Below are 25700 nucleotides of genomic sequence, written 5' to 3' on the forward strand. Positions count from 1 at the left end.
ATGGAGGATGGGTTGGACCCTCAGAGGGACTTTGAGCAGAGAGGGCCCGAGGTTGACATTCCGCTTCCACATCAGTCAGAGGGCATTCATGTTGAGGCTACCTTCTCCGAGCCTATGATGACTAAGCCGTCCTTCACAGTAGGCCCTTCATCTCAGCCTTCATTTACCGAGCTACCATCTCAGGCTCCTCATACTCCTGATTATCCACCTTGGATGGATTTGTCGGCACAGATCAGCTCTCTCTGGACTTGTATGGAGGAGTTAGCCGTAGTGCATGATACTCGTTTTTCTTCCATGGAGGATCACATCGATCAGTATCAGGCCGGCTTCATCTCTCAGTTTGAGCATTTCGTACAGAGGATTGAGCGTCTTGAGAGCCGCTAGGAGAGTCAGCATGAGGAGATGATGGCTTACCTACGTTCTGTGTTTCCACCACCACCTCCTCAGCCTTGAGTTTGTTTGGGATCCCCCTTCGTTTCTTTTTTATGTTGCCAAAGGGGGAGATATTTATAGGATCTAGGATCTATAGGATCTAGGAGTCTCTGATGCATGTCATTGTTATCATTGTCATATCTATCTTATTGCACATGTGAGATTTCCATATATATATGATATGATATTTTTATCCATTGATTCTTCGTGTTTTACATTGCTTATCGTTTGATTGATCCATGATTGGTTTGAGGGGGAGATTTCTTTCTCTCCTAGATAACCAAGGTTTGTCATCATCAAAAAGAGGGAGATTGTTAGCCCAATGGTTCTCCTAATCGGGTTTTGATGATAACAAACCATGGTTAAGTAACTAATTGGTTTAATGTTTAAGAATCTCAGTTATAAACTCGAAAATTCATCAAAGGACCAAATGGATACAAGATCGAGATGCTTGGAAGACTTGAGATCATAGGAAATGAATGTAAGATGATAGCATGAGTGCACTTAGGATGTTCATACCTTTTCATGCATCTTAGAAAACTCAGTTTATTCTTTAAAACTTGATTTTCTTTAAAACCCAAGTTTTATCAAATATAACTTAGGCAAATTGATTCAAAATTGGCATATTAACTCACCTATAGACCTTGCCTAAGTGTTAGAAAAGAAAGAAATCAAAAATAGGTTTTTTGGGGCCAAAAAGGCTCAACCGATCAAGGCTAAGGCCAATCGGTCAACCGGTTGAGGAATCGGTCGACCAGCTGAGGTCGTCCGGTCAAGGACCGGTCGAGGAAGGTTAAAAACCTTCTCTCTCTCTCCCAGTAGCCTTCTCTTCCCGGTCGAGGTGATTCCTTTACCGGTCAAGGTCCGGTTGAGGCAACGGTAACCTGTCATGCATTAAATGCTCCAACGACTAGTGAACCGGTCGACCCCTAGCTCGACCGGACGAGGTTGCCTTTTGTTGTTTTTGACTCTCGAGCTTAGAAACCTATAAATTGAGAGTTCCACTTCATTTATTGACGAGAGAACAATTGCATTCAAAGCCTACCTACCTATTCTTGATCAAAAAGCTCTCATTTCTTTCTTAGTGCATCAAACCATCACTTGCATATTCTTAGTGCACTCTTGTAATTCATCCTAGCTTTCTCTTGTACTTGAGCCATCCTTAAGCTAGGTTGAGAGTTTCATCTTTGTGTAAACTGAGTGTGAAAGCCTTCAAGTGGTTCAAATCTTGAAGAGATTGTGTAAGAGCCCATTGGAGCCGGAATCCAAGTGTAAGAAGATCGAAAGCTTGATTGAAGCTTCAAGTTAGTGGAACCCTCACTCGATTAGGAGATTGAGGAGAGTGGACGTAGGCAAGGGAGTGCCGAACCACTATAAACCCGAGTTTGAATTCTCTAACTTTATCTCTTTCCTTTATTTATTTTGTGCATATATTATTGTGTGAAAAAAGATTTTGAAAAACCCAATTCACCCCCCCTTTTGGGTATTTTCCTTAATTATTCATAGCCTTTGTTTTATCAGAAACTAAAAACAATATATTTAATAAAGAAGAAAAGAAAACAAACCAAAGTTCTCATCTTCTTCCACCTCTAATGTCAAACTCTCCGAAAAAATATCCAAGATATCTAAACCCTAGAACTAAGAGAGTTTATATAATATCATCAATTATCTAACATGTGGTACACTCTTATTGGCCACTTCTTACAAAATAATTACCTAAAAATGATTAAAAAAAATAATAAAATGGTGATTTCTAGTCATGTGGAGTCCACTTAGGGCAAATGGAGTGCCCTATATACAATTCCCAAGGTCGAGGAAGCAAAACATCAAAGTGGCAGTCGGTGAATTCAAAATTGGGATCATTTCAAATTGGATTTCAAATTCATAAGTTGAATTTCGAAATGGTCCTCCAACTTTGCACAATTGTCTTCAAATGGCCATAACTTCTTCATTTCAACTCTGATTTGCACACCATTTTAATTATTGGACTTCCAACTTCCCAAGTTTCGAAAAAATATATAGAATATCTAAAATGGACTCCAATAAGTGCTCCAAATTTATCCTTAAAGTCAAATTATATGTTGTCACCAGATTTTGAGTTTTAAATTTCCATGCAATTGAATCTTGCTTCATGCCTCATTTCTCATGTTTTCTTGCCTTCTTTCTTACTCCATAATGGTCATTTATCATCTTCCAAACTCATGATATCCTCATCTTGTCTTTCCTCATGGTCCATGAATCTTGACACACTTATTTCCTCATTTAACCCTTTCTTGATCTTTCAAAATCTAAAGTAATTAAACTTGCACCCTTTTATTCCCTTGAACCTGAGATAAATCTCCAAAATACAAGTTAAACTCATGGATAGGGCCTTATCATCAATTTAGGTCAAGTTGGGTGATTTGAGTGTTCTTTGGTGCACAAATTATATCGAATATGTGCCACTGAGCACATATTTTGGCTCCAATCATCTCACTTTCTTGGCGCTTTCAAAAGAGCATCATGATTTAGTTTAATGTGAACAAACATAGGCGCTTTTAAAATCGTCATTGAACAACATGGGTTTGGAAACATTAGCGCTTATTCTTAAGCATCATTGTTACATGTATTTTTAGGCATCCTTAATGCTTCTGAAAAGTGTTATATGCTTACATGATATATATGTTAAAATCCACAGAAAAAGAAAAAAAAAATCTGGGATTTCTCCTTATGAATTCTCTTGAAAAAAATATACAACACTATGGGATTTAAATAGACCTAATAAAAAAATAAAATAATTCTAAACACAATAATTATAATATAGTAACTAAATAAGAAAGAAAAATAGTAACTAAATAAAACTAAATATCAACTAAATAAAGCTACTAGATATTACTAAATAAAAAAACTCTAACACCTCCCCCTCCCCCAGAAACTCATGATGCGGCTACACGAAGCATTGAGAGTTTGCCAACTAAAAACTGAAAACAAGGAAATGTGTGACTTGGTAAACAAATTTACAATCTGTGGAGAATAAAGGGACAAAGGACAAAGTAAGAGTGTTATGATGAAGGTGATGATGAGTGAGGTGACAATCAATCTCAATATGCTTAGTGCTTTCATGTGACCAACGTAACCAATCTATCTTACTAGTGGTAGACGCCATAACACGATACTTAGCTTCTATGGAAGATCAAAAATCAATAGTTTGTTTCTTTTTCTTTTTCTAAGAAATAAGAGAATCTCCTAAAAATAAACAAAATCCAGTGGTAGACTTGTGATCTTTAGGATCATTGGTCCAATCAACATCAGAATAGGCACCCAACTCTAAAGAAAAAGTGAATGGAAAAAAAAGACTTTGAAATATAGTGCCTTAAAGATATCGTAGAATACAAAGAACAACAACCTAATGAACTATAGTAGGAGAAGCAACAAATTAACTAATAATGTGAACAACATAACTAATATTTGAACATGCAATAGTGAGATTGATCAAGCTACCAATAATAGTATAATATAAAGTAGGGTCTTGTAAGGGGTTACCATCAAAAGAAGAATATCAAACATTAACCTTAACAGGAGTATCAATAGTATTAGTATTAGTAAGGCAAGCTTGATTGAGAATATCAACTATGTACTTAGACCATGAGAGAAGATAACCTTTCGAAGAAGAGGCTACCTCAATACCCAAAAAGTACCATAGAGCACCTAAATCCTTCATTTCAAAATGAGAAGCCAAATCAAATTTCAACACTACAATCCTATCAACATCATCACCTATAATAATCATATCATTAACACATAAAGAAAGAAGAATACGACTAGTAGAGGTGCACTTTAGAAAAAGTATAGGATTGTGATGACTAGGGTTAAAGCTAAGAGAAGTAAGCACATTAGAGAACTTCACAAACCAAGCATGAGGTGCTTGTTTGAGACCATATAAAGTTTTCTTGAGCCTGTAAACTTCTCCAAGGTTATAAGAAACATTAGAAGAGGGGACCATGTAAAACAAGTAATTCACAAAACGCATTGGAAGTATATTTCTCACCCAAATCACATCTAAAGCACTTGATAACAATAGAATGTTAAGTTTTGACATAAGCTTGAAATGCTTTATAAATATTCAAAAAATCAAAACGATGTTTCATAAGATAAACCTAACAATGATGAGTATAATCATCAATAAAGGAAACATAACATTGAGACCATTCTTTTGAAGGTACCCACACATTAGAATGAACTAAATCACATAGGGCAAGAGAAGAGGAAACACTTTTATTAAAAAGTAAGGCAGAAAATTTTGCAATTTACAACCACTACAATAAGAAATATCTTGTATTTGCAAATTTCTTAATGCTCTTATGGAAACTAAATACTTTAAATGAGAAATCGAAACATGGCATAAATGAGAATGTCATAAATAAAAACTAGATAAAGAAGAACTTAAAGAAAAAAAAACAAACAAATCAAGACTAGGAACTGCAACTATTGGGACTTTTAGCTCATCTAAAATATATAACCCCCCTCTCCTATAACCTATCCCAATTAGCTTCTGTGATTTAGGATCCTGCATAAAACATGAAATAAAAGAAAAAAAAAACTAAGTAGATCCTGCATAAAACATGAAATAGAAGAAAAAAAAAACTAAGTAACCAAAGTTGCATAATTTAGCAATAGAGACAAGATTCAATATATGATAGGCATGAGAAAGAGACAAATATGGTGTAATAACATAACTAATACTAGCTAAGGGTAAAAGAGTGTCATCAGCAGTTAGGATAGATATAAAAGATGTAGGAGATAAAGAAGCAAAAGATAAGGAATCAAGGGACATGGTGAGAAGCTTCAATGTTTAAAACCCATATGGAGGAAGACATACTTGAAAAACAAGTGGCTAGCAAACCTGAAGAGGTAGATATAGTTGTAGTTTTGCGGTGAGGAACTTTTGGAACTATTCAACAAGGGAAGCTACTGTGGGATTAGAGGATAATGTGGGTCCAGATCCAAACAAGTCAAATAAAGGAACAACTACTACGGTATTAGACTGTGGAGGCCTATAAAAATGTTATTGGTTAGTATTAAACTAACTTTAATGACACTATTGAGAAGGTAGGTGTTGCACTATTCTTGGGGGGATCATCAGATATTAAGCCTTCCAGTAACCTTTTTGCTTACAGTAGCTACATTGATATATAGCAACCATTGAGTAAGGCTTGTTTTAATTGTTGGAAAGTGGCCCAGAAGGGATTGTCAAAATAAATGTATGAGATGTAGAGAGAATACCTTTTCTTGCTTGAAACTTAAGACATATCTTCTTAGCAAACAATTCACCAACCACTTATTCACGAGAGGAAAATGGGTTGTCCCACGCAATGCTTCAAAATTACTACAAAAGGCCATAAAAATTGAACAAGACATTGTTCCTCTCTACGGGCAATATAAAGTGCAAAGGCTCAAAGCTCTATTGATTTCATGAGAGTCAACTAGTCCTAGAAATTAGGCATCATGGAATAAAACTCTTAAATACCCTTTTCTTTTTGTTCAAGGGCTTGAATATCAATCTTTAACTAATGTTGTTTTGCAAAATTGGATTATGTATACAATCTTTCCAAATGTTCCAGATTTCCTTGGCAATTTCATATTTTGCCGACTGCGTACCTATCGAAGTTTTAGTAGAGTTGTTAATCTAAGTAATAATTTTAGAATTTCTTACTTCCCAAACATCTAACAGTTTTGCATATTTTTCATCATTTTCATTCATAAGTTTGTGTAGAGTGTCAATAATATAACCCCACATCTTTTTATCTTTTAGAAAACTTTTCATTACATAACTCCAATATGGATAATTTTTTCTATCCAATCTCACACTAATAGATTGAAGGGAATCATCTCTATCACTAGCCATGATGAATGAATACAAATAACCAACAAAAAAAAGCAAGCAAATACAAAATCAAATACCAGGATTAAATAGGAAAAGAACGATGCAATAACCATCTACTACGATATCCCACAATTAAACACGACAAAAACGAATTTCACGTAAAATAGAATACAAATAAAAATGTCTCATTAAATGATCAATCTTACTTTGATACTATGTTGAAATAAAAAATAAAAAAACAAGTCAAAGAAAAAAAATAGAGAAAAGAAAATCTAGGATTTCTCCTTATGAATTCTTTTGAAAAAAAAATACAACACTATTAGGATTTAAATATGCTTAGTAAAACCTAAAAAAGAAAGAAAATAATTGTAATTACAATAATCCTAATATAGTGACTAAATAAGAAAGAAAAATAGTGACTAAATAAAGCTACTAGATATTAATGAATAAGTAACTATAGCAATATATGTGCCTAAATTTCCACTCCTTCCAAATGATTTCACATCCACAAAAACATATGCTTACACTCACACCAATGGTGAGCATCAAAAACCATAAAGTCTTCACTACTCATTGTTAATTATCGACCAATGTTTAGGTTTTCTACGAGCTCACATCATCATTAGCAGCAACATCAAGACCCATCAACAATGGAATTTCATAGATCTAATCGGTTCTTGAAATTAGAAGTGAAATGAGAGACCATTGAAGAGTGGTTTGACTTTCTCCTTCATGAAGTAGCAAGGAGTGAACTAATGATATCTATGGTTTTTTTGGAAGGTTTGATGTGGTGTTTATTTATATCGATGCTTCACTAGTTGGTGTGGTTTAGGATAATCTAGTCGAGAATGTAACATGAACTCTTACTTTTCTCTCTTGATACCCCTCACTCCCACCCATCATCTCCTTGCTTAGAGTATCAGACTGACTCCAAACCTCTTATCTTTTTTTCTTTTTTCTAAAGTTTTCAGATCTTTGAATCTCATTTAAAGTTTGAAAAGACTATAACCACTTCTCAAATTTTAATCCTTCATTTTTTTTTCTACTTCTTCTAACTTGTTGATTATCTGTTTGTGTTTAGTGAATTTAAAATGGAGTTAAGGTAAGAATTTTGGGGTTTAGGGTGTTAGTACTAATTTTAATATTTATTTCAAAGTGTTGAGGTTGATTTTTGTTTTGGTATTAAGGTTAAATCTAAATCATGACATATTTTCTACTTGCTCACCAAGTGTTCATCGACTGATGGTCTTGGTAGTTTCTACTCTATTTTCTTGTTCTTCATTATTGAGGTTTTCTGTTTTCTTATCTATATTATATATGTTATGTTAAAAAAAATTATTTACTTGACTAACATTGAAAAGGAAATTGAGCTAATAGTGGATGACTTGGATGTCTCAATTTTATATTCTTTTTCCCCTTAATATATTTTAGGTTTTGAGTTATATGAGTTTTTTAACTTGTGTGAATGCATGATGAAATTTTGAGAAACTTTGGGTGGCATCATGGTTCTAGATTCTGGTTGTTCTTATTTAATTCAAAACTATTTAAGATTCATGAAGCTTCACTTTGTTTAGTACAATGCTCGTAGATAAATTTGCTTTCTTTTGATACTACTTTGATGAAATCCAATAACTTTTCTTTTTATTTTAAAAAAAAAATCAATTCTTGATATTACTTTGATGAAACTAGTTGCAACCAACAACTTGAGCCTAACAAACAAACTTAGAAAATGAGCATTTAGTCCTGTTTTTAAGGTGAATTTATTCTTGTTTGAGCAGATGACTGAGTACGCATGTATTTATTACTAAATTTATGGAACATGTATAGGGAAAGCTATAAGATGGACATGAAATAGTAGTGAAAAGACTTTCTAGTAACTAAGAGTGAGGAATAGAAAAGTTTAAGAATGAAAATGTATGAATTTCCAAGCTCTAACATAAGAATCTTGTTAGGCTCTTAGGTTGTTGTATTGAAGGAAAAGAAAAGTTGATTTATGAATACATACCTAACAAGAGCTTGGATACATTTTTGTTTGGTTGGTTTGCCTCACACTTCTACATTGTATTTTCTACTTAGTAACCTATATTGTCTTGATCGATAACTCTCATTGAGAACTACTATGTCTAACTAAATTTGGATCATATTTAGAAATTCATTTATCTAAGTATTGTTACATATACCAATACCAACTTTCTCTGAGGCTCTAGCAATATGATTTGGAGCTATATTTTCTTTGCTATGGAGATGCACTTAGGCTATTGATAAGAACTCCTAACAACCAAGAAACATTACAACAATTCAACAATCTCCATATATTTAAACTTGAATATAAAAGGAAAGGACATATTTCTGAACCTGTAATACTCTTTCTAAATTTAAAACTAATTGAAAGGTATATTTTGAAAAGAAAATGTCAGAACTAGAATTAACATTTTGTATTGATTATAATATTTCTTTTCCTATGGTTGCATTGTCTAGATCCAATAAAAGAATTACAACTTCATTGGGTTAAACACTTCAACATTATTCAAGGTATTACTAAAGGACTTCTTTATCTCTATCGTGATTCTTGTTTAAGGATTATTCATCAAGATTTGAAGGCCAACAACATTCTGTTAGATGGTAAGCAACTATTGGGTGTTGGTTTGCCTAGCCAATTAAAGAATGGTTTATGTATGCTTATTTTTTTAGGTTATTCATATGGACTAGGGAAACATCAATTCTTATCATCTTCCAATTACCGAGTTTGAAACTTGTTTAGATGTTGAAATCTCAAATCTTGGTAGTCAAGTATGGGAACTTTAGTTTTTCAAGTGCTCTCCTCTAACACATTTGCATTTGTTACATTTTATCTCTAAATCTTCCTTTATCTCAAAATTTTTAAAATATTATTTTAGGAATGTATTTAGAAGAAATTGTGCGAAGAGTCATTAAAGATGGTCGAGGAAACAACTTTATTTGGGGAGGATGTGCTTTTACAACCTAGAACTTCATACTTTGTAAGGTCTAAAAACAATTTTTAACTTTGAAGAATGCTTTCTAATCTATTGGATCATATTTTGTTCCTTTATGATCTTAGAAAATAAAGTATATTAGAATTATATGGTAGGTTCAACGCATTGATACCAAAGGAAAAAAGTGTGTATTATATATAAAAATAAGTATATCGATCAATTTATAAGTTCTAATTTGTTTTTGAAATAGTTCACCTGATATGGCTGCCATGCATCAAGATACATTAGAGGACCATGAAGTTGTTGATTAGAAGTTGATGGAAATTTTGGGGTAATACTTGACTCTAGCACACGAGATTGCTAGTTTTTGTGTTTTGTCCTCTACTTCCACTCTAAAGCTAAGTTTCATATTAAAAAACTTAGGTATGCAAGTATGTCAGACATGCAAATATAATAATAAAAAAGTAAGAAAAATTATCGTTTGTAGACTTTAGTAGTTTTTATTAGCTATTTGGTCCTTCAAAGTACATAATTGATAATGAAATACAACTTTAGGCATGACAATTATGGACCAAAGGTAAGGGATTAGATTTAATTGATCAAGTGTTAGACTAATTTATTTTCCTATTGAAAGCAATGAGATGCATACATGTTAGCTTGCTGTGTGTCCAAGATCATGTTGTAGACAAGCCCACCATGTCTGTTGTAGTTCTCATACTAAGCAATGAAATAGATTGTCCACAACCAAAACAACCTGTATTCTCTTTCCAAAGCTCAAACAATGATCTTGAATAAGAATGCAAAAAAGTATGTTCAATCAACTAGGTAACTATATCCACCACTATAGGGAGGTAAAGGATTACCAAATTATAGTTTATAATTCAACAATTTAAGCAATTCTAGAGCTTCAACTATGAAATTTATTCAAACTAAATTTGAAAACTCACTACAACAAATATGATGTTTCATAACAAATGGTTTTGTGATAAAAAGTTGGGTTTTTGGGATAAATATGTTTTTGCCACAAAAAAATGTTTGTCGTAGGATTGTTGCAATAAGTCCGTCACTAAATTTTTTTTTTTACCAAAAAATAAAAAATTGTGTTGCTAAAATTAAATTTTAGCGATAAATAATATTTATGGCAAAAAAAAACTATTCATGGAAAAAAAAACTCTATTTTAAGGAAAATTTTGTGGCAAAAGGTCTCTTTTAACGACAATTGTTATTTTGTGGTAATATAATATGCAAAAAGTTACAATAATACTTTATTTTATTTCATTATTTCATTTTTAGTGGAGATTTTGAGCATGATTATTTATTTCTAGAAACAAGATGACATGATGAAACCCATACACCTATCTCAAGCCTAGAAAAGGACATTTTAATCCCTTAATAATTATTATATTACATTGTAATCATTGGGACTTGAACTCATGACCCTTCACTTTATCACCATTCATTGAAGAGACTTTGACCATATCTTCTATAAATCAATTGATGCTTAAAGGTAAGTAATAAACTTTTAATTGGTTCAACATTATTTCTATCTTTATACTAATCTCAAATTATGATTATTTTTTATACTTTTATCAATGAACAAGTAAAAATTTGAAAATTAAAATTAAAGATTTCAAAACAAACTTTATAAATTATCAATATTTATTTGAATAATTATTCTTAAAAAATATTCAAAGATAGATTTCTTTTTTTTTTTTTTAAAAAAAAACAAATTAAAAGAAAAATGATATTTTAAAATAAAAATAAAAAACTTCTTAAAAAATTACATAGTTATTTAAACTGATATATAATAGAAACCAAAACTCTTCATAAATGAATCTTTGAATATATATAAAATAACTATGAAAATAAAAAAATTAAAAGAAATAAAATTGTTTATGTTAAGGTTGAAATTTTTTTTCTTAATCTTATTTTATTTGATTCATTATATTTTTAATTAATATTTTTTCCATGAAAATTTTAAAATAAACTTTAGACTTCAAAATTTATATACTTTTATTAAATATTTAGAAATTCCATTTATATATTCAAAATTATTATTGTTAAACTCACATAAAAATATCAAATGACTTTTTTTTTTCCAACTTTTTATCAACATCAAATCCTTTGATGCTTTAATGAATAAATATAAATATTTTATAATAAATGACTATTTTGTATAACATTTTTAGAAATTATTAAATATAAAATTTTAATTATTTAATAGTTTTATTTAATATTTAATTTATTATATAAAAAATGACGCATATATAATTAAAATAAAATATAACTTTCTACTACAAATTGGAATGTGGAAAAAAATTTAAACAAAAATTGAAATTTGTAAGTCATTCATACTAAAAAGTAAAGTTCGTAGTAGAATATCACATACTATATGAGAATTATTTTTACCATAGTTTTAAAGATGAAACTTAAATTTGTGGCTAGAAGTGATATTTTGCCACAAATAATTTTGAGGCAAAAATTTGAATTATTCCCACTATATTTTTAGTAACAAAAGTAGCTTTGTAACAACAAGTAATATTTTACCACAAATAATTTTATGGAAAAAGATGAGTTCATTGTAAAATGTCATATATTCCATAAGAATTATTCAAGTTCTATTTTTAATGAAAAAAAGGAAATTTATAGCTAAAAGTGACATTTTGCCACAAAATTTAGTTTATGGAAAAAAAAATTGTGGCAAAAAGCGATATTTGTTATAGTGACTCTTTTTTCCACCTTTCTTTAATTATGGACCTTTGCAAAGCACCATCGACAACATCGTGTAATTCACCAAATAGTCCTACTTCAAAAGAGAAGATGCTCTTCTCTTTTAAGTTTTCATTTACAACTAGATGATGGCCCATTTTTAACTTTGTTTGCTTTCACATTGGTTGGAGTTTTCTTTCTTTTCAGAGAATGTGTCACTTGTCTCTTGATAGTAGCATCAAGACTTCTAGAATCAGGTTTAATTGACTCTAAATTACATCTGGCCTTAACAATTGTATTACCCTTTTGATTAAAATTTGGCCCCACCTTTGAACTATTTGCATCCACCTTAAGAGTTTGAGGAATAGAAAAAATTGTTTGTCTGGTGAAGATACAACTCCTAGTACCTCCCAAAGCTTCATGGGTTATCTTTTCTGTTTCAAAGTACTCTTATGTTTCAAGAAGATACCTTCTTCTCTAGATCAAAGTGCTCCTCTATTTCAAGTTCAATATCTTATTCACTCTCTCGTTTCAAGTTTGAAACTATGTTGCTGCTAGGTGGAGTTGTCAAGGTAATTTTTCGAAGGGTTTATAGACATAGGTCATTATAATTTCAAGGTATAATTTCTTTGTTTTGTTGTTGTTGTAAGATCTAATAATCAAATTGTATAAGTGATTTAGATCTAAATCATTTATACAATTTGATTGTTAGATTTAGATCATTTCTTTTTCATTATATATTTGTTCATTTTGTATATTTAATGAGCTTTTTTTTTTTGATGCTCTGATCATCTCTTTATTTTCACATCAATATTTTATGTATTAAGCCAATTTTTTTCTTTTTTCTTTTATGTGTTTAGACTAATGGGTTTGGATTTTTTAAGATTTGAATGAAATCCATTAATTTGAAATTTACTATTTAAGGTCTATTTGATCAATGTGAGTTCCTTTTTAATTTGTCTCATTTTAATCTTGTATAACAACCATGATTTGATTTGTTTAGCTAATGGATTAATACAATAATAAATATAACAAATGGTCCTTGGATCCTAAGATTAGTTGTTGACTAGGTAGGATATGGTTTGGGTGGGTTGAGGTTTCAATCTGTACACATGGTGAGTGGGATGTTTGTGACTCATTTTGGGTCACTAGAAAATAAGATGCAAAAAAATTGGATTTTTCCACCTAAAGCCTCACTTTCTTTTTTATTTTTTTTATTTTTTTAATAGGATACAAACATGTAGTTAACAGTAATGAAAAACCCCTTCTCATCAAACCATCCAACAATTAAGATCTCTAATTTTTCATACAAACTCATGAAATTGATGAAGAATTGAACATTAGTGTCATAGTGTGTAGTGATTTTAATCATTTTACGTGTCTCATGAACTATTTGTTCTCCTATTTCTTTCAGTTTAAATCTGATGATGAATTTGAATCTGGACTTACATTTGATGCTCGATGCTTGGAAGTTATATCTAGTTTTTGTTTAAGATTTATTTTGGCTTCTTCTTTGCTTTAAGCTCATTGATTTCAACATGAAATGAAGCCTTATTTAATGGATTGTTTGTCTCTTTGGGCATGCTCTATTTTGGGTTATTTCTTTCTCCGTTCATGGTATTAGTTTGTGTCTGTGCATTTGGCATGCACCCTTGGTCTAGACTTTATTCCTTTGTTCTACATGCTAGAGTGAATCTGCTTCCTGTTCTTCCTCGTATTCCTGTTGGTGTGCCACTTGAGTGAATGCTTGTAGTTTGGTCTCTACAACTATTTCTTCAAAAAAAATTCTAGGGGCACAGTTTTATGACTTCAGTGGGAGCTAAACTTCTGGGTTTGATGGAAAGAAGGTCCTCTAGTGACAAGATGGTATTTGTATGAGTTGTTCAAGAAACAAACTAGATGAATGAAATGGGAGAACAACTTTACTCCTGTATATAACAAGGACATTTCAAACTTGTCTTCTACCATGTGGGCGTGAAGTACGGATACTGTCCAAGATAAGAATGACAATGAGGCTTCTGGCATAGATTAAATGCATGACCTCATTGTCGATGGTTAATTTGCTATGGGAGATGCCTACTTTTGACATCTCAAGTTGTAAGTGGATGGGTATAGGGGAGTTCTTTTTTTTCTAAAAGATGTTAATAGCAGTACTGGCTATGACCTCAAGCTAAAATTGTACAAGCATTGGTTGGAAAGCCAAAAAGAATCTAATGGCGTAGAATTTCATTCATCTCAAAAAAGATTGCTCTTCTATATGTGTAATAGCTATCGAGATATGATGTACTGTAACAAAAAGCCCTTTCATCTCAAAGATACTTAAAACGAGGGACCTTATGACTAAGAATGATGCCAAAGTGGCCAATTGCTAAGAGGCCACATGGAGAATTTTTGCTTACTTAGAAAAGTCTCGTCAGTTGGAAAGAGCACTCGAACTGATTCCAAGCTTTGATTTTGGGTGGAATGATAGGTACACCGTGGACACAGAGTTGTAAATGAATGTTGCCACCATTGGATACGTCCTAGAACCCACCATGGCAAGAATTGGGTTGCTAAAGATTTACATGGAAATGCATGTCATTTTCAACCTTTTTTTAGGCTAACCTAGACGTCATCTACTCACAATTGGATGGAGTATTTTTTTTTTTTTTTTTTGTTAGTTCCAAGATATTAGAAGCTAGAGCAATGCATGAAAATATCCCAGTGTTTCTCCTCGAGCTGACAGTAACTTCTTCACAGTGCATGTACTAGCTGCAATAATGAATGATTTCCAGAATCCCGGGCCTTACTCATGCATGGCCACCTTTGGCATGCAATCCCAACTACCACATCTCATCCTTTTTTTAATTCTTCATCTTTTGATGTCAAAGTTTAAGTTTTCAAAATTCTAATTTTCAAATTTAATTTTCAAAACTTCTATTTTCAAATAATTTTCCAAATTTTCAATTTTCAAATTTAATTGTGAAAACTCTCATTTTCAAATAATTTTCCAAAATTTCAATTTTCAAATTTAATTTTAAAAATTCAATTCTCAAATAATTCTTCAAAATTCCAATTTTTAAAAATTCAATTTTCATATAATTCTTCAAAATTCTAATTTTCAAAACTTCCATTTTCAAATAATTCTCCAAAATTCTAATGTTCTAATTTAATTTTCAAAACTCCCATTTTCAAATAATTTTTCAAAATTCCAATTTTTAAATTTAATTTTCAAGATTTCAATTTTAAAATTTCAAAACTTCAAATTCTAAATTTAATTTTCAAAATTCCAAATTTCAAAACTTCAATTTCCAAATTTAATTTTCAAAACTTTCGTTTTCAAATAATTTTCCAAAATTCCAATTTTTAAATTTAATTGTCAAAACTTTTATTTTCAAATAATTTTCCAAAATTCCAATTTTCAAATTTAATTCTTAAGAAATCTCATTCTCAAATAATTCTCCAAAATTCTAATTTTCAAAATTTCCATTTTCAAATAATTTTCCAAAATTCCAATTTTCAAATTTAAATGTCAAAACTTCCATTTTTAAATAATTTTCTAAAATTCTAAATTTCAATTTTAATTTTTAAAAATTCCATTCTCAAACAATTCTTCAAAATTCCAATTTTCAAAACTTCTATTTTTTAAGAATTTTCCAAAATTCCCATTTTCAAATTTAATTTTCAAATACTTTTCCAATTTTAATTTTTAAAACTCTCATTTTCAAATAATTTTTCAAAATTCCAATTTTCAAAACTCTCATATTCAAATATATGTTTTTTTTTTTTAATTCCACTTTTTAAATTTAATTCTTAAGATTTCAATTTTCAAATAATTTTCCAAACTCTAGTTTTCTTTCAAATAATTTTAATTTCACTCCATTTTTTTTTTCTACCACTTTTCAACCTTCATTAGGGTTTTAAGTCACTGAAAATCCCATTTTTAAATAAACTTGACACTTTTCCTTTCAAGTAAGCACTTTCACAAATTTTCTTTGATTTTAAAATAATTTTCCGCTTTCCTTGATTTTTAACAGGCATAAAGGCAATCTTCATAATTTCAAAATAATGAAATTTGTGGGATTAATTCATGCAAAATAAATTGGGCTTTGGTGGGGGTCTAATATTCATAACATTTCTTTTGAAAATAATTCAAGTGAATTGCATGATTGATGTTGTTCAATTTTGATTCGTTTTGTGTGAGATGTTTTACAGTTATCATTATGCACGAACCCCGTTTCATTGATAGCATATCTTTACTTGCTGCTAAGGTACGATCTCACTTCCACTTTACTTATTCTCATGCATGATTCATTTTATTATTTGGTATCCATTGATTTCCTTATCAATTATCACACTTACCTCACCTTATTTAGTAGAGACTTGTTTTTAGGGACTTAGAGAGATGCTTCGGCCTTTTTCACCATACCTTCTTGATAAGTAACCTGACCCTCAAACCCGAGTTTGGTTTTCAACAAACTATATTTTCCAAATAAGGAGTCGCACTTAGGGTTTTCTTTCTTATTTTGTTTTCCCTTAAAAATAAAACAAAAATAAGTGGTGACTCCAAGTCTTTTCTAAAAATCATATTTTCACCAAATAAATTAAAAGCGAGTCATGTCATCGAGTGGGGACGCATCATGCAAAATGCAGGGTCCACAATGTGTTTTTTTTTTTTTTAAATAAAAAATAAAAAATAAAATAAAAAACAAAAATAAATAAAAACCTTTCATGTAGGGGTTCGATCAAAACCCCGTTCACTATTCATAAGTTTCACCTATGTATTCCCATTAGAATGGGAGCACAAGTTCAAGCCCTTGTGAATAAAAACATAATTTGGAAAATCAGGGAAAGAGGAATGCAACTTGGATAAAACCGAGTTGCATATTTTTTTTTGCATAAAGTGAGATCTTTGCCTTAAAAAACTAAAATGGGTTTTTCTTTTTTATAAGTTTTTAGATGATTTAAATTCCTTTGAAAATGATTTTAGGAAAGCAAAAGGAACCATATGATTCGATAAATCCCAAAACATTGGACACAAAATGGAAAATTTTGATTTATAACTCAAAAGGGGTTTGAAAACAAGAGAAAGATCAACTTGGATGTTTTTTTTTTTTTTCTGGCTACCTTTCATTTGGGTTCAAGTAGCCAAATTCACGATGAAAAGAAAAATGATTTTTCTTTCTTTTTGGTCAAAGAAATTTTTATTCAACTCAGGAAGTCATATTAAAGAAAAAGCATTTTCTAAAGAAAACAAATGCTCAAAGATTATCAAACAATGAATTGTAAACAAGGATATTAAATTATAAAATAAACAGCAAGCTTCATGTATTTTAATGATGAGTCTAGATTGATATCTTAAGAAAATTAACAATCTCATAAAAAAGAATAACACAATTTCATAAAAATGAACGAATAACATGAATCTAAAATAACAATAATACTAAATACTAAGAATCATCAAACTTTCAAAAATTAATAACAAGATTTTTAAATGCATGGATATAAACAAATGACATGAATCTAAAACAATGATAAGGCTAAACCCTAAGACTTATTTGACTTTCAAGAATTAAAAACAAGAAAAACTAAAACTTAAGAACTACCAAATTTTTAAAAGATGAGATTTTTTTAAAAATTATTTTATAAAATTCTAATAACATGAATAGTACCAAAAATTTTAAAATCTTGCCAAAATTTTCAAGATGAGACTTTTAGTAATATGGAGATAATCTATACATGCGACTAAAACAATGGGATTAAATATTTAAATTATCATACATTCAAAATAATATTCATTATCTCAAAACTTGATTCCAAAGTTCCATAAAAACAAAACAAAAAAATTCACATAAAGTCGATTCCAAAACTCTTTTTTTTTTTTATTTGTTTTATTCAATCAAACTAAGGCCACAAACAAAAAGCAATCCATGACACTGTTTCAACTTAAGGATTCTTTTTATTTTTTTTATTCAAACCATTAAGTTAACATCTCACAACAATTCATGTTCACGTATTATCTTTTTTTTATTATTTTTAAATTCAAATCACTAACATATATTGTAATCTGCCACATTTCACAAAGTTGAATTCTTAAAGTTCACACGGGAATTCATCAACTTATTCACATGAGAACAAACAACCCAATAAACTTAAAAAAAAAAAAAAGAAAGAAGAAGAAAAGAAACTAAAACCTTTGAAATTAAATGGGATCAATAATAATAATAATAATAATAATAATAATAATAATAATAATTAAACTTAACCACTTGAAAACATGAACATATTGACATGAAATTAATTAAAAACTGAAATTTTAAAGCACATAGACTAAACAAGATTAATTTAAAAAAAAATTAATAACTTGTAAACACAAATTTATCAACATGGAACTAATTATATTAAAAAACTAAAATTCTAAAACACCTTAACCAAATGAAATCAATTGAAAATTAAACATAACAACTTGACAACACGAGTTTATCAACATGAAATTTAATAAATTAAATGACTAGAATTTTGAAACAACTAAGAAAATAATATTTATGAATCAAAACTTAAATAAAGGAACTAACTTACCTTTTTTTTTTAATAACGCATGGGCTGTTTTCCACCATTAAAAGTTTCAAATCTTTTTTTTTATTCATGCACCAAATTCAGTTCCCATTGCTTCTTCATGCCAATGCTTGCCTTCATGATCCACGCACAAAACTCATGGTTGCTGCTATCCATAAAATACCTCTAAAATATCTCCGTCCACCCTCTCATCTTTGCTCCGAATGTCAATTACCACCTTTCAACCCGGCTGCACTATTTCTTAAAAAGAACCCTTACGTGAGTGGCCTTTTCCAATCGGTTAATAATGCATTCCTGGAGATCTCTATGCAGCTGGTGGTGCACTCAATTCTCCAATGGGTTTTTTTTTTTTCTTAATCTTTTTCACTTCCTACCAGTCCAATCGTCCTGCCTTAAAAATCTGCACAGAGAAGGTTTTTAAAGTCGCAACCTCTCCTCCTTCCTCCAGTATGTATTGTCTCTTCATTTTTATTCAAAATATCGGTTCTATTCTTGTGTCCGTCCCCATCCCCCAAGCTGTGCGTGGTTGTCAAAACCTCCACTAAAAAAATCTCATTATTCCTCCCAAAAACCCCAGAACGCTCCCCCAAAATTTGAATGTCTTCTTCCCAAGGTGGCAGCTTGCATATACACTCCCAAAAAAACTCCTTAACATCATCGGTTCCTCAATTCTCCTCTCAATGCATGCGTCAATCATCTTTCCCCATCATTTTTAATTCAACCAAGTATATATACATGATCTCCACGGCACCAAATCCTCATGGCTGCCACTCACTTTCATCGAATTCCACTTTTTTCTTTAATTCAAACACCATATATTCTCATAATGCATAATTTTCCGCATACGACCACTATGAATCCCCATTGACTTTTACTTCTTCATTTTTTTTTTTGAAAAAGAAAAATAGCCAATAAATTTCATTTACACACCAAGCACGAGGTGCTTGTTTGAGACCGTATAAAGCTTTCTTAAGCCTGCGAATTTCTCCAAGGTTATGAGAAATACCAAGAAGAAGGACCATGTGAAGTAAGTAATTCACAAAATACATTGGAAGTATATACCCCACCCAAATCACAGCTAAAGCACTTGATAACAATAGAATGTTAAGTTTTGACATAAACTTGAAATGCTTCATAAATATTTAAAAAATCATAATGAAGTTTCATAAGATAAACCCAACAATAACGAGTATAATCATCAATGAAGGAAACATAATATCAAGACCCTCCTTTTGTGGAAATTGGAGAAGGTCCCCACACATTAGAATGAACTAAATCAAATGGGATAGGAGAAGAAGAAACACTTCTATTAAAAGGTAAGGTAGAAAATTTTGCTAGTTTACAACCATTGCATTCAGAAATATCTTGTATTTGCAAATTTCCTAATGCTCCTAGGGAAACTAAATACTTTAAACGAGAAGCTGAAATATGTCCTAATTGAGAATGTCATAAATAAAAACTAGATGAAGAAAGACTCTAAAAAAAAAAGACAAATCAAGACTAAAAGTTGCAGCTATTGAGACTTTTACCTCATTTAGAATATAAACCCCCCTCTCCTATGGCCTGTTCAAATCAACTTTTGGGATTGAGGATCCTGCACAAAACAAAAAGTAGTAGGAAAAGAAACTAAGTAACTAGAGTCACATAATTGAACAACATAAACAAGATTCAATGTAAGATTAGGAATATGATAGACATGAGGAAGAGACAAATAAGGTGTAATAACAGAACTAATACTAGCTAAGGGTAAAAGAGTGTCATTAGCAGTCATGACAAACATAGAAGATAAAGAAGCAAAAGATAAGGAATAGGGGGACATATGGTAAGAAGCATCAAAGTCTAAGACCCATAACAAAGAAGATATACTTGAAGAACTAGTGGCTAGAAAACCTAAAGAGGCAGACATAGCATGTGGTTGTGCATCGAGGAACTTTTGGAAATGTTCAACAAGGAAAGCTACTGTGGGATTAGAGGATAATGTGGGTCCAAATCTAAACAAGTTAGATGGAGGAACAACTATTGTGGTATTAGATTTTTGAGGCCTATAAAAACGTTGTTGGCTAGTATTGAACTAACACTACTAAGATTGTTGAGAAGATTGGTGTTGCACTATTCTTAGGGGAATCATTGAACATTGAGCCTTCTAGTAACCCTTTTGCCTACAATAGCTACATTCATCCATAGCAATGTATGAGATGTAGAAAGAATACCTTTTCTTACTTGAAACTTAAGGCATATCTCCTCAGCCAACAATTCACTAACCATTGATTCAACAAAGGGAAGTGGGTTGCGATGCAAAATTATCCCATATAATGCTTCAAAATCACTATGAAGTGCCATAAAAAATTGAATGAGACATTGTTCCTCTCTACAGGCAATATAAGGTGCAAAAGCTCAGAGCTCTATTAATTCCATGAGAGCCAACTAGTCCCAAAAATTAATCATCATGAAATAAAACTCTTGAATACTCATGTCTTTTTGGTCAAGGGCTCAAATATCAATATCTAACTAATATTGTTTTGAAAAATTAGATTGTGTATACAATCTTTCCAACTATTCCCATATTTCCTTGGCAATTTCATATTTTGCCAACTGTGTACTTATTGAAGTTTCAATGAAGTTATTAATCCAAGTAATAATTTTAGAATTGCGTACTACCTAAACATCTAACTATTTTGCATATTTTTCATCGTTTTCATTTATAAGTTTGTGTAGAGTGCTAATAATATAACCTCACATCTTTTTACCTTTTAGAAAAATTTTCATCACATAACTCCAATACGAATAATTTTTTCCATCCAATATCACACGAATAGATTGAAGGGAATCATCTCATTCACTTGCCATGATGAATGAACAACAAATAACCAAAAAACAAAAAAATAGTAGATACGAACTGAAGAAAGCAAATATAAAATCAAATACCAAGATCAAATAGGAAAAAAAATAGTGCAATAATCACCCACTACGATATCTTACGATCAAACATGACAAAAAGGAATTTCACAAACAAATGAATACAAATAGAAAGGTCCTATTAAAAGATCAATCTTACTCTAATACCATGTTGAAATTAAAAAAAAAAAATCAAAGAAAGAAAAAAAAGAAAAGAAAATCTAGGATTTCTCCTTATAAATTCTCTTGAAAAAAAGATACAATAGTATTAGACTTTAAATAAACCTAGTAAAACCTAAAAAAGAAATAGAATAATTCTAAATACAATAATTCTAATATAGTAACTAAATAAGAAAGAAAAATAATAACCAAATAAAACTAAATAGTAACTAAATAAAGCTACTAGATATTACTAAATAAATAACTCTAACAATATATATGCCTAAATTTCCACTCCCTCCAAATGATTTCACATCCACAAGAACATATGCTTCCACACTCACACTGATGGTGAGCATTGAAAACCCTAAGCCTTCACTACTCTTTATCAATTATCAACCAATGTTTAAGTCTTCTACGAGATCACATCATCATTAGCAACAACATCAAGACCCATCAATAATGGAATTTCACATATTTGAGTGGTTCTTGAAATTAGAAGTGAAATAAGAGACCATTGATGAGCGGTTTGGCCTTCATTTTCATGAAGTAGCAAAGAATGCACTGATATATGTGGTTTTTTGGAAGGTTTGATGTGGTATTCATTTATATCGGTGCTTAACTAGTTGGTGTGGTTTTTTGGGAATGTAGTCGGAATGTAACATGAGCTCTTACTTTTCTCTCTTGATACCCCTCACTCCCACCCATCATATCCTTGGTTAGGGTCTCAAACCAACTCAAAACCTCTTATCCTCTTTTTGAAGTTTTCAGATCTTTGAATCTCATTCAAAGTTTGGAAAGACGGTAAGCGCTTCTCAAATTTTAATTCTTCATTTATTTCTCCTTCTTCTAATTTTTTGATTATCTGTTTAAGTTTGGTGAATTTGAAGTAGAGTTAAGGTAAGAATTGTGGGATTTTGGGTGTTAATACTAATTCTAATATTTATTTCAAAGTGTTAAGGGTGATTTTTGTTTTGGTATTAAGGTTTAAATCTAATTCATGACATATTTTTTTTTTTTTTTGCTTGACTAACATTGAAAAGGAAATTGAACCAATTGTGGATGACCTGGAGGTCTCAATTTTATATATTTTTTTCCCTTAATGTGTTTTAGGTTTTGAGTTGTATGAGTTTGTTAACTTGTGTGAATGCATGATGAAATTTTGGGAAACTTTGGGTGGCATCATGGTTCTAGATTCTGGTTGTTCTTATTTCATGCAAAACTATTTTGGACTCATGAAGCTTCACTTTGCTTAGTACAACACTCATAGATAAATTTTCTTTCTTTTGATACTACTTGGATTTTTATTCAAAGTAAATCAATTCTTGATATTACTTTGATGAAATAGTAGTTGCAACCAACAACTTGGTACTAACAAACAAACTTAGAAAATGAGGATCTAGCATTGGTATCTGGTGTTTCCAATAACTTCCATGTACTACACAATTAGCTCCCACCTAACATGACCTGTAAATGAGAAGTACAATAATAGTCCACTATAATGTCTTTGCCAAAGACTTTCCTTTCAATGTTAATCCATATGCAATTATGTATACAAAACAGATATAAGGAAATTTCAAAAACATATAATCGAACTCTAGAGTGTTTGATAAATAATCATCATCATGAGACCAATACCGTAATGTGCCTAAGACTCGTAATTTCTATGTGGTATTCAATGTCTTTGTAGCACTTTTTTTTTTTATCATTAGGTCTTCAATCATAAGTTGTACACATAATCAATTGATTTAACACTTTTGTTTCTAAATTATCTCATATACCAAAAAAATAAAAATAAAATTAACCTTATGTCCTTGATGATCATAAAATATTTATTGTTGAAAGAGAGGTGACAACATAATATATTATTTTTAGCAACCTGGCAATAAAGTTGACAAACACAAGTTCTAAAATAATATTCCGCAACCATAATTCATAATTTGTGACATATTATGCCACAATACATACTTTGATAGAAGATTGTCATACATGTACATAATATTGTTCCTTTGCATAATCTTCAATTAATAGGAACAAATAACAAAAGTGGACTTTTAACTATCATTCAACATAATTGAATTTGAAAGTAAATGGAAAGCATGCAACATTAAGGTTCCTCTTTCATAACACTTTCAATCCATCAAATATCTAAAAAACTTTAAATATATACTTTATGAGACAATGTAACAATTCATATAACTTCACATATGATATGTTATTCCATCACATAATATTGTCTCTTTTATATATTTTATCATAAAATTTTGAGATTTTATTTCATAACTTAATGCAGTAAATAGAAATCTAGTAATAACTAGCAAGACATTATCAATATAAAAATAAGTTTTCTCCCATTGATCTTTGGATATATTCACTAAATCATAGTGGTTTTCTTAAATCCAAAGAACATTATGATATCATAGAACTTAAGATATCATGAAGAGACATAGAGTTAAAGCTCTAGACAAAAATTTTGTAGTTTCTCAATACAAAATCTCTATTTTAAAATTCCTTATAAAAGTTGAGTATAAGATTTGAAACTTTAGCCATGTCTAACAAATTCACCATGTCAACCGCAATCTTTTGGCTCACAAGCTCAATTCAGCACAACCAAAGTTTAAACCTTAACCCCAAGGTTGGGAAAATCTAAACCATAACCTTTTATCCTCCTTTAGGCAAGTTTCTAATTTTGACAAATCAAATACTTTCAATCCTTGCCTAGGTTGGCTTGAGCTGGGTCAAAAGGCCAGATCAACTGATGATTTTCACGTCAAGTTTGAACTCAAACCAAATCATTTGCACTGACCTATGTCCCATTCATGATAGCACATAGAATCCAATAACCAAGTTTGAAAGAGAACCTTCATAGAATTAGAAGCAAAAAATGATAGTTATAGTATCAACATTGATGTTTCTTTTACAAAAGGAACAAGTGAAATACCAATACTCCTAAGATCAAATGTTTTTGCAATTATGGATTAATATTGACAAAAGCAAAAGAAAAAGGAATTAATTAAGAAAAAAAATGACCCAACTTTGCATAGTTTAATCAAATTTAACGTATTACTACAAGAATATATGTTTACTATATTATATGAAAAGAGGATTCTATTCTATAAATTTTAATTTACCGATAGCAAGACCACATTTCTTAACTTAGAAATATAGAGTTCATAGAAGTGGTGAGGGGTTAATATAAAGTTCAATTAGTAGCATATTTTGAGTTCAAGTAATATATTTTTAGCTTGCTAGACAAAGTAATATTTTAAGTTGTTGTGACTTTTGTAGGCATAATAGTAGGAGTTGGACCATTTCTTCTGGTAATTTGTGCATGGTGGTTGTACAAAGTACTGAAAATGAGAAAGAAAATTAAGTACAAAGAGAAATGTTTAAAAGAAATGGTTGTTTAATCTTGGAATAACAGTTATCTTCAACTGAAGGAAATGTTGATAAAACCACATTGTCCACTTCCAAAGAGTTGGAGAAAGACATTGATCGTTATAATGCAAATCGGGTTATTGGTCAAGGAGGCCAAGGTACTGTTTATAAAGAAATGTTGATGAATGGGAGAATTGTTGCAGTTAAAAAGCTAAAGATAGTGGTAGATGGGAAACTTGAACAATTCATTAATGGGGTTGTTATTCTATCCCAATTAATCATAGAAATGTGGTTAAGCTTTTAGGATGTTCTTTGGAGATAGAAGTACCTTTGTTGATCTATGAGTTTATTTCTAATGGACCCTTTTTGAGCATATCCATGGCCAAAATGAAGAGTTCCCGATTACATAGGAAATACATCTTCGAATTGCTACTGAAGTTGTGGGAGCTCTTTCTTACTTGCATTCAGCCACTTCCATACCAATCTATCATCGAGATATCAAATCAACTAACATACTTTTAGATGATAAATATCAAGCAAAATTGGCAAACTTTGGAACTTCAAAATTTGTTGCCATTGATCAAACACATTTGACCATCCAAGTACAAGCTACTTTTGGATACTTAAACCCAGAGTACTTACAATCAAGCCAATTTACTGAAAAGAGTGATGTTTACAATTTTGGAATAGTTCTTATTGAGCTTTTAATTGGGAAAAAACCAATCTTGTCAACTAGATTGGACTAATGGAAAAGT

General features: G+C 30.6%; 1 pseudogene; it reads left to right on the top strand.

Annotated features, from left to right (window-relative positions):
• LOC117910944 lies at nt 1–25691 on the top strand (annotated as a pseudogene).
• Nucleotides 25692–25700: the final 9 nt, after the last annotated feature.

The sequence above is a fragment of the Vitis riparia genome, chromosome 3 (assembly GCF_004353265.1).
Source record: "Vitis riparia cultivar Riparia Gloire de Montpellier isolate 1030 chromosome 3, EGFV_Vit.rip_1.0, whole genome shotgun sequence".
Classification (NCBI taxonomy): Eukaryota; Viridiplantae; Streptophyta; class Magnoliopsida; order Vitales; family Vitaceae; genus Vitis; species Vitis riparia.